Here is an 8,069-nt window from a genome sequence, read left to right as displayed (position 1 = left end):
AAATGGATGCATCTTGGGTCTTTTCTTACTCAGTTTCAAACTTAGAGACAGCAGAAATAGCATCATGAATTGATGCCCTAAAACACATGTTCAGATAATATTGTTGTGGAAAAACTATTTGGGTGAATTCCATATATTATATAATGTGTATTCATGTGTTATCATTTAAAAATATAATTATGGGGCACCTGGGAGGCTCAGTCCATTGGGCATCTGCCTTCGACTCAGGTCATGATCCCTGGGTCTTGGGATCAAGCCCTAAGTCGGGCTCCTTGCTCATTGGGGAGCCTGCTTCTCTCTCTCCTCCCCACTTGTGTGCTCTCTCACTATTTCTGGTTCTCTCTCAAATAAATAAGTAAAATCTTTAAAAAATATATTATCATAAGTTATTACAACTGGTTAATCTACTAAAATACTTGGTTCAATTGTATTCTAAAATTTAAAAAAAAAAGTAGTTTTCCAGTAGACAACAGAAATCTTAATGAATTTATAAATTCATTATATATTAATTCAAATTCAAATTATAAATTAGTAATTGTATATTTGTAAGTGCTTTTGAACTCATCATGAGGAAAGCATTTCTTCCCATTTGTCTATATATATCACTGGCAATCTATGAGATTCAGATGCATTTCAGGAAATAAGAGTTGCTCTAAGTCACACATTTGTTTGTGTTTATTTTTGTTTTTTAGGTCAGTTAGTGGTATAGGATTTTTTTCAGAGATAGCGCACTTTTTAAATCATTCACTTATTCAGTTTATTGGCAAACATTTATTAGGCATCTGCTCTGGGGCAGGCTACTACTATTATCTGTGTAAGCAACACAACAGTGAACTATACAGACAAAGTCTTGGCCTTTTCAGAATTTATTCTGGTGGGATACGTAGACAATGAGCAAATCTGCAAATAAACTGTATCATCGGGTTGGGATAAATGATATGAAGGAAAGAAATAAGATAAATTTGGAGTGTAATATAGAAGAATAGCCACTCTAGAAAAAGGGTAGTCAGGGCAGCCTCTGTGAGGAACCCATGTGTGAGCTGAGATGAGAATGAAGTGAGAAGGTGAGCCACCCAATTATTTGGGGGAAATGTACCTCAGCCAGCAGGAACTACAACTGTAAAGAAACTAATGAGTATTTTCACAAAGAACATATGCAGAGATGGTTTTCTTCTTACAAACTCAAATTGTTGCTCCCATGATGTATCTGATTCTTTGGGAAGATGAGAGAGAAGCAAAATGGTAGCATGAAAAGTAAGAGAAACTGGGAGGGGATGACTGGGAATCCATTAAAAAAAGAGCATATCAGATCCTAATAGGAAAAAAAGAAAATGGTTAACTAGAGGTATGCTTAACTACAATCTTTGATAAAGAGCATTTGTTACTTGGAGCTATTCAAGTGATTGCGTGGTTGTATATGATGGGATAAAGGCTGTGTACTGATTTGGAATCAATCCCTTGCACGCATTCCTTTGATCAAGCTGAGTTACCATTAAAGACTATCATTGCCCATTCTGTAGCCCAGTATGTTCTATCTGGTTTCTTCTTCTTTTTTTTTTTTTTTAATTTTTATTTATTTATGATAGTCACACACAGAGAGAGAGAGAGAGGCAGAGACATAGGCAGAGGGAGAAGCAGGCTCCATGCACCGGGAGCCCGACGTGGGATTTGATCCCGGGTCTCCAGGATCGCGCCCTGGGCCAAAGGCAGGCGCCAAACCGCTGCACCACCCAGGGATCCCTATCTGGTTTCTTCAACTCAGTCTTTGTATTAATGAATGAACTCATTACTAGTAGATAAAGAAATTAAATGATTTATAAGTAATCCTCTGTTGACATTAGAGTGGCAATACTAACCCAAGTACACTAACCTTCCTTTTACCTGGGATACTGGATTGAATAGGTGTCCCCCCTATAAGTCATATCCAATGTGTAATCACAATGTGTGAATGTGACCTTAGAATCAAAATAAGTGTTTAGGGTCAAATAAGGTCTCTGCAGATGTAATCAACTTAAGATGAGGCCCACTGGACTAGAGTGAGCCCTAAATCCATGATATGGATTGTCCTTCAAGCTCTAGAGAGAGCATAGCCCTGCTGACAACTTGAGTCATGAGAACTACAAGAAATAAATTTCTGTTGTTTTAAGCCATCAAGCTTGTGATACTATTTTAAAGCAGCTCTAAGAAATTAATATACCTGGAATGAAATCGTGGGCATACTCCTCCTTCTGGCTAAATGACAGTGACCATACTTGGTTGATGATTTTTAGAGCACAAAAATAGATAAAATGTACTGAAAACTAAAGCCATCTTGAGTAAAATATAATATTTCTTGAAAGAATTAGAAAAAAGTGGTAGGATGTTTTAGGGTCATCATGAAGACAATGTAAATTTTCTGAATTTATCTTAAGTTTCACTGTAAATAAATTGAAAGAATAAAATAAAAATGTCCTTCTATAAAGCAATGAAGATTAGCAGTTTGGAAGTTTCATTTGTGTAACAAAAGTTTATTGTGTCAGGCACAGTGCTAAATGCTGAGAGAAACAGATAAATATTTTTTTTAAGATTTTATTTATTCATGAGAGACACAGAGAGAGGCAGAGACACAGGTAGAGGAAGAAGCAGGCTCCCCTCAGAGAGCCTGATGTGGGACTTGATCCCTAAAATCCAGGATTACACCCAGAGCCAAAAGCAGAGCTCAATTGCTGAGCCATCCAGGCGTACTTACCACTGTTTTTTCTTTTTTTTTTTTTTTTTAAGATTTTATTTATTTGTTCATGAGAGAGAGAGAGAGAGGCAGAGACACAGGCAGAGAGAGAAGCAGGCTCCATGCTGGGAGCCCGATGTGGGACTCCAACCTGGGTCTCCAGGATCACGCCTGGGGCTGAAGGTGGCGCTAAAACCACTGAACCACCTAGGCTGCCCTACCACTGTGTTCCTAGGAAACACCCAATTGGCTTCAAGGGGAAAAGCTATCTTGGTAAGCTTTGGTCTTCCACAGGCCATGAGACCAGAGAAGACTAACAATGTCAGGGCCCAGGTGACCAATCCAGGTATTGCAGGACTTCCTTACATAAGGTGCATGGATCCCTAAGAAGAGTCTATGAACATACAAACTTCCAAGCAAAAATCTGAGTGTATGCGTTTTCTGGGAAAAGCGCTATTCCCTTCTCATAGACCCAAGAACAGGTTAAGATCCTGAGCTAAAGCAATGGACCAAGCCAATCGCAGGCTAGGTGAAGGAAGCCACCAAATACACCTCAGGGTCAGCCAAGTGTGAGAACTCGCAAGGTTGTCACCAAAAAGTTAGAACATGGACTCACAGCAGAGACAGCTGAGCACTGTTTTTGTGCTCTTCTTTGTAACTGTATTTCAAGGTCTGTCCAAAACAAGGCCCCAGAACTCCCAGGTTCAAGTATGTCCCTGAGCTTAGTCCACTGCCGTCTTCCATTCACGTTTGGGTATTTGTTCACCATTAAACCTCAGGACAGGAGATGTGACGCAGCAGGACTACTTCCATGACATGAGTCCTCTGCTGATTTGAGAAGTGGCAGTGGCAGGCAATGTGGAAAATACACTGGAACTTTTCCTTGGAACTGCTGTGGTCAGAAGTGCCTGCCAGGAGCACCATCATCTTTCCCTTGACCCTCCCTCTAGTTTCTGAAGATATAGCGGAAAATAATCTTCTTTGAAGATACTGGTAACAATTCCGGAAGACAAAACACATGCCACCAATGCACTGTGCTTCCAGATATTCTGGGTTTAATACAGCTGCCAAATGAGCTGATTGATGCATTCGCCTCGATAGCCAGGTAAACCCACCTCCTTGAGGAAGCCCACTCTGTTCTTGGTAGCATGTCAGGCCATTGAGAGGTGGAAAGGACATAAGAACGCAGAGATGGCCTGGAAATTCTTCCCCAGAAAGGCGATTTCATGAATGAGGTCTTCCAAGCAAATAACACCATACTTCTCCAGATGCTCCTCAATCATTGTGTTGTCCGTCAAAGGGATGGTTTTATTCTTGACCTTGGCTTGTCCACGTTTCAAGATGAGTTCCCGGACAGACTTCAGATTTGGAAATCCCCAGGTCACGTAAGGTTCCACTATTCACAGCGTCTTCATGGTCTGGGGGGTTACTCTGAAAAAGACACCGCTGAAGATCTTCTTCGGGCACAGCCTTGCAATGGTCCTCTGCACCAGTGAACTCACCCCATTAATCCTTTGGATGTGTACAATGAAGGCCAAGGAATGTTTATCTGGCACTTCTAAGCCATGAGATTTCACTTCCAGGGGTCTGAGGCGCACCCTGTCACGCTGCTGCCACCAGGAATCATGTAGGAACCACTCGCTTAAACTTGAGCTTTCTTCCTTTATTCTGCTCCTTCTTGTCCAAAAGCACCTGCTTTGGTTGAGTTGCTTTAAGGGCCTGATAAGCCTTCCTCTTTTCCAGGAGATTTTATGGAACCAAAGGGATCTTTTTTCTTTGCTCTTGCTCCACCATGTTTCCCCAGCAGCGGCTACTGCTCAACAGATAAATATTTTTGAGTTCACTCTTTGCAGATATACTATGAAAATTCTCTTACTAATATTTCCTAGTTGTTTAGATCAGTAAAAATAATACATTATATTTGTAGATTTCATAATACACCTGGATCTCACTTGGCTTTCTCCCATTCTCCATGCATAATTAAGGAATGAAGTGGAATGTTAACGAATATGCTTCCTCAAGAATGTCAGGACTAATTTTATCCCAAATATTGTGATCCACATGTCAAAGGAATTTTGAGTGGGGTAGAAAATAAAACTTTATGCAGAGCCAGAACGTAATTAATTCTGTGGTGTATGTCATATCATGCCTGTTGAGGATATTAAAGTGCTTTAGTTAAGTCAAAGGTTTGACTGACGTTCAGAGTTTTCCTGTTGGCTCTATAGCCTGAACTAACAATATAGACCATTTGTCATTGTCAACGCCTAACGCTGGATCTGAAAATGTCCGTGGCAGCAGCAACAATCCTGAATAAAGTGCTATGTTTTCCAGCAATAATTCCAATGTCTTTACATTCTCGGTTCCGCGTATCTCAGCCTCTCCTCTCAGAACACTTTGCAGAATATTTCAGCTGCAGGGAGCATATGTGGTGTGTACCAGGCTTAGGGAGAGTTTGAACGAAGATTCTTCTGTTTTGCTGTATAGTGGCTGGGTTTACATGGTGTTGGAACAATGGCAGCATGCTTTCCGCATATAATGAGATCCTTGAGACTAAGGGTCCTGCATTGGTAATATTTGTACCTCGTAGCATCCTACTCCGTGTTTAACACATAATGGGAATTCAATATGTGTTGAATTAAAATGAAATATACGTGATTCGGTTCAGACATAAAAGAAACTTTTTGCATTGGATGAGTTCTGCTCATTTCTGGACCAGCTCTGGAGAAGCTCTGGAGAAGCTTCTGGACCAGCTCTGGAGAAGAGTAGAATGTCTTTTTTTTTTTTTTTTTTTAAGCTTTTAGAAATAGGAGATTCTAGTGTGTTTAGATGCTCAGGGACAGTTTAACCTCTTCACCACATAAGGCAGTGAATCTTTCTTAGGATTCTATGTGAAGGAAGGCTGAAGCTATTTGATAATGTCTGCAGGAATAGAATGTAAAGAACCAGAGCTCCTGTGCTACTCAGGTTTGGCCATTAAGGCTCCTTTGGTGTCACCAATCTATTTTTCCCCCCTTCTTTTTTTTTTTTTTTTTAATTTATGATAGTCACAGAGAGAGAGAGAGAGAGGCAGAGACACAGGCAGAGGGAGAAGCAGGCTCCATGCACTGGGAGCCCGACGTGGGATTCGATCCAGGGTCTCCAGGATCGCGCCCTGGGCCAAAGGCAGGCACCAAACCGCTGTGCCACCCAGGGATCCCCCCCTTCTTTTTTTTTTTTTTAAAGATTTTTATTTATTTATTTGAGAGAGAGACAGAGAGAGAACACAAGCAGGTGGAGTAGCAGGCAGAGGTAGAGGGAGAAGCAGGCTCCCTGCTGAGCAGAGAGCCTGATGCAGGGTTAGATCTCAGGACCTTGGGATCATGACCTGAGCCAAGTTAGATACTTAACCAATAGAGCCACCCAGGCGCCCCACCTGTTTTTATTTTTTTTTAAGAAAAAAAAAATGCAAGAGTGATTGCTACCTGAGAACTTGAATAAAAAATAACTGACTTGGGTGGAAGAAATGGGAACATAGAGATGTTTAATATTCAGAATGTCTTTTTTTAAAAAAATATTTTATTTATTTGTTCATGAGAGACACAGAGAGAGAGAGAGAGAGGCAGAAACATAGGCAGAGGGAGAAGCAGGCTCCTTGCAGGGAGCCTGATGTGGGACTCCAACCCCAGGATTCCGGGATCATGCCCTAGGCTGAAGGCACTCAACTGCTGAGCCACCCAGGCGTCCCTCAGAATGTCTTTATATTAATGTATTTTGGATCTAAAACTCTCCATTCTTCAAAACTGTGGGGAAGGAGGGCTGCTCAAGGGCCCCCTTTTCTTTTTCAAGGGAATTAGGACCCAAACGTGAATCAATGTACTATGTGTAGGCACATTCTGAATGTGGCTTTTTTCCTCACATCAATAAATGGAGTTTAGGGGATAGAGAGATTTGATCTCTACTTTTACCAGGCTACACCTATTATTTCAAGTTTTAGGGAGATCAATGCTTGTCCTTAGCACTTAAATACCAAGTAAAATGGTATCTTTTAATTATTACCTCTATAACTATTACCTCTATAACTATAGAGGTAATACCCCAATGAAATGTGCTTAACGGGCTTATTCTCATGTGTTGTTAATAAAATTTCCCAAAGTTTTGGCTTTATACTGCCCCAAACCTACAAGAATAACCACAAAACACAGAGCAGAGCGGAGGTGTTCTTCATAGCAGCCATGTCTTCACTGTCTCTATCCTACCTTTGTTCAAGCCAGCAGCTGAGCTCCCGCTGTCTTTTTCCTAATTCTGTATGTTTGCAAGCTCTTGAAAGAAAATTTTCTGTTTACCTCTTTGATTGCTCTGAATAAGATAAAATAGATTCTGTTGAATGCCAACACTGCGTAATTCAATGGATAGTTGAATATAATTCCCCCCTCCTTTTTTCTTTTTTTTCACTTTTATTGATAATCATTCCTCTTAACTAAACATTATAATTAGCATTTTGTGTTTCTTAACAGCTGTTTCCCGCTAGTCATCATAAAAACCATAAAGAGAAAACCTGCATTTTTCTTCAAGTCATTTTTGTCAGATCCCTAGCTTTAATTGTTTTTTCTCATCTGCTCTTCAAAAATAATTCTGTTTTCATGTAATGAAACTTTAAATAATTTTTGAACAAGAATTGTTCTTCAGTATTTGTTTTCCTTCCAGTTTTTTTTTTTTGCTCTCTTATTTCAGTACATGAAAAAAAAATCTTCTAGAATATATTCATGAAACAGGTAAGTTCTATCATGTTAACAGCTGTAGCTAACTTGAAAATATTAAATTATCAGAATATAGATGCAAGTCATCATGTACTTAATATGATTCTTTATAAAGACCATTTCATAGATAACTTTATAGTGTAAACATTCTAAACATTTTAGAAATATGTTACAAATATGATTTATCAAAATTCAAACTATTTGTGTTTTCATGGAACATACTTACTAACAGAAATAGATAAACTAGAATCAATTAAGAATTTCTGCAATACGATTTGATGCAGTAAATGTTACTTTAGATAAATCTCTGCTGGTAAGTTGGCCTAATGCAGTGAGAGATCTATTTAGAGTAGGCATCTAGTTTCATGCTTAAGGAAATTCATTTTATGTCATGGTTTACTTGGAGAATCGTTACAGTTGAATGCATTGCACTATTCCTCAGCTTTTCTAACTTTGCTTGGTGTTCATGAATATTATGAATATTAATCACCTTACTTCCTCCTTGCCCAGTAATGGAAGTTACCAGAGGTTAGGACATGCAGGAGGTACATCAATGCCTCGGGGAATGTGGAAAGTGAACCACTGAATAACAATCCACAAGTCTACCCTTTACTCTGAAAAAATAA

The 8,069-nt window shown here is 39.5% G+C and overlaps 1 pseudogene; it reads right to left on the bottom strand.

The window, feature by feature from the left end:
- Nucleotides 1-3,652: 3,652 nt before the first annotated feature.
- Nucleotides 3,653-4,501, bottom strand: LOC144311765 (large ribosomal subunit protein uL30 pseudogene; annotated as a pseudogene).
- Between the last annotated feature and the right edge of the window lie 3,568 nt (nucleotides 4,502-8,069).

This window comes from Canis aureus, chromosome 4 (assembly GCF_053574225.1).
Source record: "Canis aureus isolate CA01 chromosome 4, VMU_Caureus_v.1.0, whole genome shotgun sequence".
Taxonomy (NCBI): Eukaryota; Metazoa; Chordata; class Mammalia; order Carnivora; family Canidae; genus Canis; species Canis aureus.
This window is presented reverse-complemented; position numbering and strand designations above follow the sequence as displayed.